This window comes from Oryctolagus cuniculus, chromosome 3, assembly GCF_051225735.1.
Source record: "Oryctolagus cuniculus isolate XC-2025 breed Fujian yellow rabbit chromosome 3, ASM5122573v1, whole genome shotgun sequence".
Classification (NCBI taxonomy): domain Eukaryota; kingdom Metazoa; phylum Chordata; class Mammalia; order Lagomorpha; family Leporidae; genus Oryctolagus; species Oryctolagus cuniculus.
Window position 1 is genome coordinate 171,179,009 of NC_142869.1, and position 10,717 is coordinate 171,189,725.

Genomic DNA, 10,717 nt, shown 5'->3' on the forward strand with positions numbered 1-10,717 from the left:
CAATGAACCAGTCTTAGTCTGTTTTCTGCTGCTACAAAAAAACTGAGACTGTATACTTTATAAAGGAAAGAAAGTCTTTTTTATTTCCCACTTATGCAGCTTGGAAGTCCAATATGAGGCAGTTCCATCTGGGTGGCCTTGGTGGAGGCTGTCGTGGCAGATGGCATTCCATAGAGGGCGTACCAATGGAAGTGATCCCATGGAGTCAGGAAGCCAGAGGGATTCGGGGACCAGGACTTACTCTCTCTCCCTCCCTCTTTAAAGATTTCATTTATTTGAGGGGTAGAGTTTCAGACAGAGAGAGTGAGAGACAGAGAGAAAGGTCTTCCACCCACTGGTTCACTACCCAGATGGCCTCAACAGCTGGAGGTGAGTTGATCTGAAGCCAGGAGCTTCTTCTGGGCCTCCCACTTGAGTGGAGGGACCCAAGCACTTGGGCCATCTTGAAGAGTTTCCCAGGCCGTAAGCAGAGAGCTGGATTGGAAGAGGAACAGCCAAGACACAAAACAGCGCCCATATGGGATGCCGGCACTGCAGGCAGATGCTGAGCCCACCACGCCATAGGGTCAGCCAGGTCTTCTCTCTCTTCCTCTCTCTCTCTCTCTCTCTCTCTCTCTTTAAGATTTATTTATTTATTTGAAAGCCAGAGTTACACAGAGAGAGAAGGAAAAGCAGAGAGAAAGAAAGAGAGGTCTTCCATCCGCTGGTTCATTCCCCAGGTAGCTGCAATGGCCAGAGCTGCACCGATCCGAAGCCAGAAGCCAGGAGCTTCCTCCGGGTCTCCCACACGGATGCAGGGGCTCAAGGACTTGGGTCATCCTCCACTGCTTTCCCAGGCCACATCAGAGAGCTGGATTGAAAGTGGAGCAGCCAGGACTTGAACCAGTGCCCTTAGGGGATGCTGGCTCTGCAGGTGGCAGCTTCATCCGCTACGTCACAGCGCTGGCCGTATAGTCTTCTCTTTTATGACAACTCACTTGCACAGGAACTAACATGAGTCCCCTGAAAGCTACATTAATCCCTTCCAAGGGTGGTGCCCCTCCAATGACCTAATTGCCTCGGGCCAGGCCCCCCTCTTAAAGGTTCCATCACCTCTTAACACTTAACATTGGGACCCTTGGGGAATGCATTCAAACCATAGCAAAACCAGATGGGGTGAAAAAGAGTCATCAGGAGCCAGCTGCTGAAGAAATTCTTCTTGGAAAGAGTATGGGAGGGGGCCACTCTGCAGACCCATGAGAAAAAGATTAGTTTTGCCTGTTCCAACTCAAAGACAACAGTTAAGGGGCCGGCGCCGTGGCTCCCTTGGTTAATCCTCCGCCTGTGGTGCCGGCATCCCATATGGACACTGGGTTCTAGTCCCGGTTGCTCCTCTTCCAGTCCAGCTCTCTGCTGTGGAGGATGGCCCAAGTGCTTGGGCCCTGCACCCCATGGGAGACCAAGAGAAGCACCTGGCTCCTGGCTTCTGATTGGCACAGTGCCGGCCGTGGTGGCCATTTGTGGAGTGAACCAATGGAAGGAAGACCTTTCTCTCTGTCTCTCTGTCTCATTGTCTATAACTCCACCTGTCAAATAAATTTTTAAAAAAAAGAGAGAGAGAGAACAGTTAAATACTGAGAACTCAGAACCACAGACTGGCACTGTGGCATAGCAGGTAAAGCTGCTGCCTGCAGCTCTGGTATCCCATTGGGACACCTGTTAGAGACCAGGCTGCTCCACTGCTGACACAGCTCCATGTTAATGTGGCGAGAAAACAGCAGAGGACGGCTCAAGTGCTTGGGCCCCTGCACGTATGCGAGAGACCCAGAAGAAGCTGCTGGCTTCTGACTTCAGATTGGCCTAGCTCTGGAAGTTGTGGCCATTTAGGGAGTGAACCAGTGAGTGGAATGTCACTCTGTCTCTCCTACTCTCTCTGTAACTGTGCCTTTCAAATAAATTAAAATTTTTTTAAAGAACTCAGACCACGTAAGCCAAGACCATGGAACATTTTGTTTTTCATTTTTTTTAATATTTAATTTCTTTGAATGGCAGAATTACAGAGAGGGAGAGACAGAGAAAACTTCCATCTGTTGGTTCACTCCCCTCAAAGAGCCACAATAGCCAAGAGTAGGCCAGGCCAAAGCCAGGAGTCAGGAGCCTCTTCCAGGTTTTCCATGTGAGTTCAAGGGCCCATTCTCACACTGCATGCTATCCGTACGCGGGGAAAGGCAGACAGTGGGACCATTAATCACTTCTACAGTGGCCCTAAGACATAAAACTCACTCCTGGTCCTGTAGGTGTTTGTTGAAAGGTCCTGTGACCTGGGAACCCCCGGCAGTTCATCCTAGCTTAGGACGGTATCTGGGCTGACTTAGGCCTCCACAGTGACCACTGCTCTCCAGCCCACATCAGGCACTCCAAGACGGAACGCGGGCATCCTAGCCAGCTTCTTAATCACTAGGCCAACACCTGCCTCCCTATTTATTTATTTGTCACAGATATTTTTTAAACACTTCTTAACCTCCAGGCTGTGTGGAAGGTCCAGGAACTATATTGGTGCATAATACGCCAGCAATACACTTGTGGTTGATCAAGTTGGCTTATTACTCATTGCTGTGAAAGAGAACACCCACAATAGGGATCCGTGGGAGATCTCAGGAAGAGAGTGTTAGAAAGGACTTAAAGGATTTGGACTTTGGTTAGGTAATTCTAGGTAGGGGCAAAGAAGCAGAGGTTCAGTCTGTGTGTGTAGACTGCTTTTTGTTACAGTAATGAAATACCCAAGGCAGGCTAATCGGACAAACAAAAGAAGTTTGTTTAGTTCGCAGGTCTGGAGATTCATGGGCAAGGCACTGGGATGGTCTGAGCTCTGGTGAGCACCTCATGATGGATAACTTCCCAACAGTGTGTGGGCAGGAGGGGCGGGGGAGAAGAGAGCACAACTTGAAACAGGAATCCAGAGAGCAAGTCTGGTGTCAGCCTCAGGCTTTTTTATGAACTTGCTCTTTTGAGAACTGATCTAAGCGTCTCACCAGAACTACCCTAATCCCTTTTGGGGTCAGCACTCCCAGTGACATAAGGATCTACCACTGGGCCCACTTCTTTTTTTTTTTTTTTTTTTTTAAGATTTTATTTATTTATTTATTTGAGAGGTAGAGTTACAGATAGTGAGAGGGAGAGACAGAGGGAATGGCCTTCCTTTCCATTGGTTCACTTCCCAAATGACCGCAATGGCTGGAGCTGCGCCAGTCCGAAGCCAGGAGCCAGGCGCTTCTTCCTGGTCTCCCATGTGGGTGCAGGGGCCCAAGGACTTGGGCCATCTTCTACTGCTTTCTCAGGCCACAGCAGAGAGCTGGATTGGAAGAGGAGCAGCCGGAACTAAAACCAGCGCCCATATAGGATGCCAGCGCCGCAGGTGGAGGATTAACCTAGTGTGCCACAGCGCTAGCCCCTGGGCCCACTTCTTAACAGTCCATACCCCCTTGCAACATTGTCACACTATGGGCTAAGCCTCCAACACGCGAACCTTTGGAGGAGAAGCCACTTCCAAGCCATAGCAGTCTGGGTTAGACGCTTTCAGAAAACACAGGTAGTTGTATGACTGAGGGTCTGCCTGGTTCTTTCCTGAAGGGAAAATAGACCAGAGTGAGGTCCCAGCTTTAATTGGGAAAGTAGCAGTCATTCATGTAAGTTGGAAAGATGATAACAGGTATTTTGTAGTTTGGACAATGCCAATGTCTTCTCTGTATTCGGACATGATTACAGAGTGGTCTTGCATGGTCTCGATTCATCACAGAGTACTCTTGTTACAATGTGGCTGTTCTGTGGCACAGTTTATGTTCCACAGGAAAATATCAAAACCAACCTGTGATAACTGAGCCAGCTCATAACAACACCAAGGCCCAGTGATTGGACCAGGCCAGCTTCTGTGGATCAGGGACAGCTTTCCTCTTTCTCACAGTAAATATAGAACTGTGTGTGACGCTAAGTGCTCTGCAAAACGAGTAAGCTGCAGTGACAGAGAATCCAGCAAGCTTGGCCTGGGTCCATTTGCACAAGCTGACTGCAGAAAGCTTCACTTAGGAAGTAGTGTTCAAGACAAAACTGGACACGCATTATATTTGCTTATATAAATGTATATCCTAAATGTAAAATGAGTCTTTTAGATATTTCTTTTATTTATTTGAAAAACAGAGTAACATAGAGAGAGGGAGAGACACAGAGAGAAAGAGATCTTCCATCCATTAGCTCACTCCTCAAACGGCTGCAACACTCAGGGCTAGGCCAGGACAAAGCCAGGAGCCTGGAACTCCATCCAGATCTCCCACATGGGTTCAGGGGCCCAAGCACTTGGACTGTCGTCCATTGGTTTCCCAGGGGCATTGACAAGGAGCTGGACTGGAAGCAGAGCAGCTGGGACTGGAACCAGCACTCTGATAGGGGATGCCAGTGTTGCAGCAGCAGCCTAACTTGTTGCACCACTGCCTGCCCCTTAAAATATTTTCTTGTTATAGCTGGCCGTAAGAAACAGAAAGAGAGTGGCCGGCGCTGTGGCGTAGCGGGTTAAGCTGCAGCCTCTAGTGCCAGCATCCCATATGGATCAAGTCCTGACTGCTTCTCTTCCAATCCAGCTCTCTGCTATGGCTTGGGAAAGCAGTAGAAGATGGCCCGAGTGCTTGGGCCCCTGCACCCACGTGGGAGACCCGGAGGAAACTCCTGGATCCTGGCTTTGAATTGGCCCTGCTCCAACCACTTCGGCCATTTGGGGAGTGAACCTGCGGATGGAAGACCTCTCTCTCTCTCTCTGCCTCTCCTCTCCCTGTGTAACTCTGACTTTCAAATAAATAAATCTTAAAACAAAAACAAAAAAACACTGCATAGGTCCTGCACTGTCGCTCCCCCTCTTCGTGGAGGAACGACACAGGACCCTGCGTTGTTCTTTTGTCTGCTCGGCCCTTCCCGGGTTTGCTGCTGGTTCTTCCCGGGTTGGCTACCGTCCCTTCCACCTCCGTGGAAGGGCGGTTCCCCCTGCCACTTTCCCCACTTCCACGGGGGAGCGGCACACCGCCGGCCGGCTCTCTCGGGGGCTGCTCAGGTGTTCCTTCAGATAGATGTTCCCGGTGCATGTTGTCTCTCTCCTCCTTTATAGTCCTCTTCCACCAATCCCAACTCTGCTACCCACACGCCGAGTACGCTGCTCTCCTCCAATCAGGAGCAGGTCCTGCTGTTTATTGGTTGAACTGGAGGCAGCTGTGTAGAAGCTGTTTCCTCCTCTCCCAGCGCCATATTGTGGGAGAGCAGATGCATAGAATAAGTCTTAATTCCAGTAACTTAGTCTAGTCCGAGTTGCTCCCCACACTGCACTATGGCATAGTGGGTAAAGCTGCCGCCTGCAGCGCTGGCATCCCATATGGGCGCCAATTATAGTCCAAGCTGCTCCACTTCCTATCCAGTTCTCTGCTATGGCCTGGGAACCCAAATCCTTGGACCCCTGCATCCGTGTGGGAAACCCGGAAGAAGTTCCTGGCTCCTGCCTTCGGATCAGCTCGGTTCCAGATGTTGCAGCCAATTAGGGAGTGAACCATCGGATGGAAGACCTCTCTCTTTCTCTCTCTCTCTTTCTCTCTCTCTGCCTCTGCCTCTGCCTCTTTGTAACTCTGCCTTTAAAATAATAAATAAATATTTTTTAAAATTTTTTTAAAAAAGAAAACCATTATGCGATGAAAATATCAACATGGGTTAAAAGGGTAAGAATAAGTTGGATCGCGTCATTCAGGCCCTTCAAGTAAGAAGTTGTGTTTTATTTTAAGTATTGGGTTGATCAACATAATATTGTTGTTTTTCTTTTTGACTGACAGTTTCATTAGGTTGAATCTAATGAAGTGAAACCCCATTGAAAGGTCTAACTAGGGGAGTTCTAGGGAGAGGTTAGGGTTAGGGTTGGGGTTAGGGTTAGGGTTAGGGTTAGCTGCTGAGTAGAAGATAGATTGAAGGCAGATGAGAGGGCAGGGAAAAGATAAGTAAGGATACAATCAGTTTGAAACAAAGTTGTTCTAGCATGCAGTCCTCAGATTTGTTGGCTTTGAGATGTGTTTTGTTAATTACTCAGCAGAGTATGGGCAGTAAGGACTTGACTCATGCTAAGAATGTGTAAAATATTAAAAATAGTAAAATCAAAATGCCAAATTTTTTAACTCATAATCAATAAAACTATCAAGCATACTAAATTCTGTGTTAACTGGCTAATGAATCTCTTCCCATGAAAAGCTAATTTTTTTTAAGGATTTATTTATTAATCTGAAAGAGCTACAGAGAGAGGGGGAGAGACAAACAGGGAAAGAGATATTCTATCCACTGGTTCACTCCCCCAGACAGCTGCCATGGCCAGGGCTGGGCCACGCGGAAGCTAGGAGCCAGGAGCTTCTTTCAGGTCTCCCACATGGATAGCAGGGGGCCTAGAACTAGGGCCATCTTCCACTGCTTTCCCAGGCCATTATCAGTGAGCTGGATCCAAAGTGGAGCAGCCAGGTCTTGACCAGGTGTCCATATGGGATGCTGGCACTATAGGCAGCGGCTTTACCCACAATGCCAGGCCCAGAAAGTTAAATTAAAACCAACAGGTTGTTTAGTGAGATCACAAGAAATGAAAGTTGGGGCAGTGCTGTAGCAGAGGGTTAAGCCACTGCCTGCAGTGCCAGCATCCCATTTGGTGCTGATTCCAGTGCCGGCTGCTCCACTTCTGATCCAGCTCCTTGCTAATGAGTCTGAGAAAGCAGTGGATGATGGCCCGGGTCCTTGGGCCCCTGCACCCACATGGGAGATCCAGAAGAAGCCCCTGGCTCCTGGCTTCTGATAGGCCCAGGCCCAGCCATTGCAGCCATTTGGGAGTGAACCAGCAAATGGAAGATGTCTCTCTCTTATATCTCTGCCTTTCAAATAAATAAATAAATGTTAAAAGAAAGAAAGAGAGAGCGAGAGAGACAGAGAACGAAAGAACGAAAGAAGAAAGAAGGGGAGGGAAGGGAAGGGAAGGGAAGGGAAAGGAAGGGAAGGGAAGGGAACCCAGGGTATTAATGACAGCTATAGGTAGCAAACTTTGTTGACATTATCACTATTTGTAAATACATTTTTACTGGTGATGTAGTAGTTTACACACAAGAATGGCCTAGAGGTTAAGACATGAGTTGAGGGATCAGCTCTGTGGCACAGTGGGCTAAGCCTCCTCCTGCAGCGCTGGTATCCCACAGGGTACTGGTTCGAGTCCCAGCTGCTCTTCTTCCCATCCAGCTCTCTGCCGGTGGCCTGGGAAAGCAGTGGAAGGTGGCCCAAGTGCTTTGGCCCCTGCAGCTGCATAGGAGACCTGGAAGAGGCTCCTGACTCTGGTTTCAGATCGACGCAGCTCTGGCTGTTGCAGCCATCTGGGAAGTGAACCAGCAGATAGAAGACCTTTCTGTCTCTCCTTCTCTCTGTAACTCTACCTCTCAAATAAAGAAATAAAAATCTTAAAAAAAAAAAAAAAAAAGACATGGGTTGGGACACCCAAATCACATATCGAAGTACCTGGGTTTGAGTCCCAACTTGTCTCCTGATTCCTGTGAATGTGCTTTTGGGGGGGGGGGTGGCGTGTTAATGGCTCAAGTAGCTGGGTTCCTGCCACCCACGTGGGAAATCTGTACTGAGCTCCTAGCACCTAGCTTCAGCTCACCCTGGCATTGGCCATCATGAAGATTTGAGGAGTAAACCACTGGATAAGAGACCTCTCTCCCTCGTTTTCTCTTTCTGTAATAAGTAAATAAAAATTTTAAAAAATGTGAGAGGTGGAGGGCAGTGTTGTGGTGCAGCCAGTTAAGCCACCACTTGAGTGCTGGTTCAAGTCCCGGCTGCTCTACTGCTGATTCACTTCCTGCCAACGCACCTAGTAAGGCAGCGGAAATTGGCCCAAATTCTGTCCCCTGCTGCCCATGTGGGACACCAGAACAAAGTACCTGGCTGTTGCTTTTGGCCTGGCTCAAGCCTGGCCCAATGTTGTGGCCATCTGGGAACTGAACCAACAGACGAAAGCTCTCTCTCTCTCTCTTCTGTCTCTCCTTCTCTGTCATTCTCCCTCTCAAATAAAATAATATTTTTAATGGGGCATGTTGTTTTGGGTGTTGTTTAGGATGCCACTTCTGCTGACCACAGTTCATGTTTGGGTGTGCGGTTCCAGTCCCGGTTCTGCTCCCGATTCCAGCTTCCTTCTTTTGTTTGTTTTGTTTTGTTTGCTTTTTGACAGGCAGAGTGGAAAGTGAGAGAGAGAGAGAGACAGAGAGAAAGGTCTTCCTTTGCCATTGGTTCACCCTCCAATGGCCGCCGTGGCCGGCGCACCGCGCTGATCCGATGGCAGGAGCCAGGTACTTCTCCTGGTCTCCCATGGGGTGCAGGGCCCAAGCACTTAAGCATCCTCCACTGCACTTCCGGGCCACAGCAGAGAGCTGGCCTGGAAGAGGGGCAACCGGGACAGAATCTGGCGCCCCAACCAGGACTAGAACCTGGTGTGCCGGCGCCGCAAGGCGGAGGATTAGCCTACTGAGCTGTGGCGCCGGCCAATATACCTTACCTTTGATCATTTTATTCCTTATGCTATTGTTGATCAGTATTTAAGTTTTATCTCAAAAGACCTGTATTTAGATGTTACTAGTAGGTTTACTTACGTGTGCCCATCTTTTTGTTCAACATTCCTTCTTGTAGCCCAGTCTGCCCATAAAGGATCATTTTGCTTTTCTCTAGCAAATGTATTTTCCATTCTTCTTTTTAAGTGAAGGTATGTTGGTGGTAAACGCTCAGCTTTTGTCTGTTCTGGAAGAATACTTTAGTTGGGAGTGGAATTCTAAGGTGGCTTTGATTTTTATTAGTGACATTTAGAATGGGTCACACAGGATCTTCTGTCAAGAAGTTGGCCAACAGGAAAGGACCCCAGATTTCTTTCTGATCTCTTCTCATGGCCAAAAGGCTAGGGGGCACCCGGATTTGAACCAGAGACCTCTTGATCTGCAGTCAAATGCTCTGCCCCTGAGCTATGCCCCCACCTGCCTCAGTGAGGCCCAACACACTCCCTTTCCGAGTGCAGCCAGAGCCAGCGTTTCTGCCTGTGACCTGCTTCTGGCTGGTCTCTGAGTCACCAGGCCTGCGGCACTGCCCACTCGCTCCTTGCCTTAGAGGAAGCAGCAGGTTTCCTTCTGTCTGTCCCTGAATGAGGGCAGTGCCCGGGGAGCACTCCCTGACTGCCGGCAGGGTCTATGTGACAACCATATTGTGGTTTCTGAGCCCCTGGAAACAGAGACTCAGAACGCCCCGGGGCCTGCTCAAGCCGCAGCCCCTGGAAGGGAGAAGCCGTAGCCTGCAGACTGGATCGCGACTCTGGATAAAGCCACGCCTAGGACTCAGGCTGGTTCTCCCTGAAGTCAGCCCTCCTCCCCTGCATGACAGGAGCCTCTGAGGAAGGGACGCTGTGGGCCCACGGCCACCTCCTGTGCTCTGCCTGCAGGGACCGGCAGGGCTCTGTGGATCGGCCTCACCCTCTGCCAGCTGGCTTCCTGCCTGCTCCTGCCAGCGGGCTCTGCGGTCAGAGCAGGAGAAAGATCCGCTCCTGCCCGCCCGCCTCGGGCTCCCCTCGGTGTCACCTGCAGCGCCTGCCGCCACATTCGGTGCTCGCCGAGTCACCGCCTCCTCCCCAGAGACCTGGGCCCTCGCTCACAGATGCTCCTTGAGCTTCCAAGACGTTAACACCTTCACCCTCTTCTGGCTGCCCCCCGGGCCCAAGGAGGGCTGCTTCCATGGTATTCAGTCTTCCCGCTCAATCCTCTCCCTCCTGTTGTCCCCCAAGAAGGTACGGTCAAGTCCTAACCCCATCACCTCAGACTGTGACTTTGTTTGGACACCTAGAGTCATTGCAGACGTAATTAGGTAGGAAGAGGTCCTACTAGATAGAGCATGGTGAGCCACTAATCTAATACAACTGGTGCTCTTATAAGAAGAGGGGGAGAGGGGTCAGTGCTGTGACGCAGTGTGTTAATCCTCAGCCTGCAGTGCTGGCATCCCATATGGGTGCCAGTTCGAGTCCTGGCTGCTCCCTTCTGATCCAGCTCTCTGCTATGGCCTGGGAAAGCAGTGGAAGATGGCCCAAGTCCTTGGGACCCTGCACCCATGTGGGAGACCTGGAAAAAGCTCCTGGTTCCTGGCTTCAGATTGGCACAGCTCAGGGAGGGAACCACCAGATGGAAGACCTCTCTCTCTGCCTCTGCCTCTCTGTAACGGTGCCTTTCAAATACATACATACATCTTAAAAACAAAAGGAATATAGCTATAGCTCTTCCAGGATGGTGTTTAGAGACAGCTAAAATGTTCTAGCATTTGACATATCACTATGGGCTTTCTTGCAATATGGCCTCCTACAAAACCAGACTGTCCCTAACTCCTGGTAACAGAATTGAAGCCTTGGGGCCGACGCTTTGGCATAGTGGGTAAAGCCGCTGCCTGCAGTGCTGGCATCCCATATGGGTGTGGGTTCAAGTCCCAGCTGCTCCTCTTCCATTCCAGCTCTCTGCTATGGCCTGGGAAAGCAGTGGAAGTTGGCCCAAGTCCTTGGGCCTCTGCAGCCATGTTGGAGACCAGGAAGAAGCTCCTGGCTCCTGGCTTCATATCTCTCCCTTCTTCTACCTCTGTAACTCTTCCTTTCAAATAAATAAACCTTTCAAAACAA

General features: G+C 49.9%; 1 non-coding gene across 1 annotated transcript; it reads right to left on the bottom strand.

Moving 5' to 3' along the window:
• Positions 1 to 8,970: 8,970 nt before the first annotated feature.
• TRNAC-GCA (transfer RNA cysteine (anticodon GCA)) lies at positions 8,971 to 9,042 on the bottom strand. Its single transcript has one exon. It is a non-coding gene; the product is annotated as a tRNA-Cys (tRNA).
• Between the last annotated feature and the right edge of the window lie 1,675 nt (positions 9,043 to 10,717).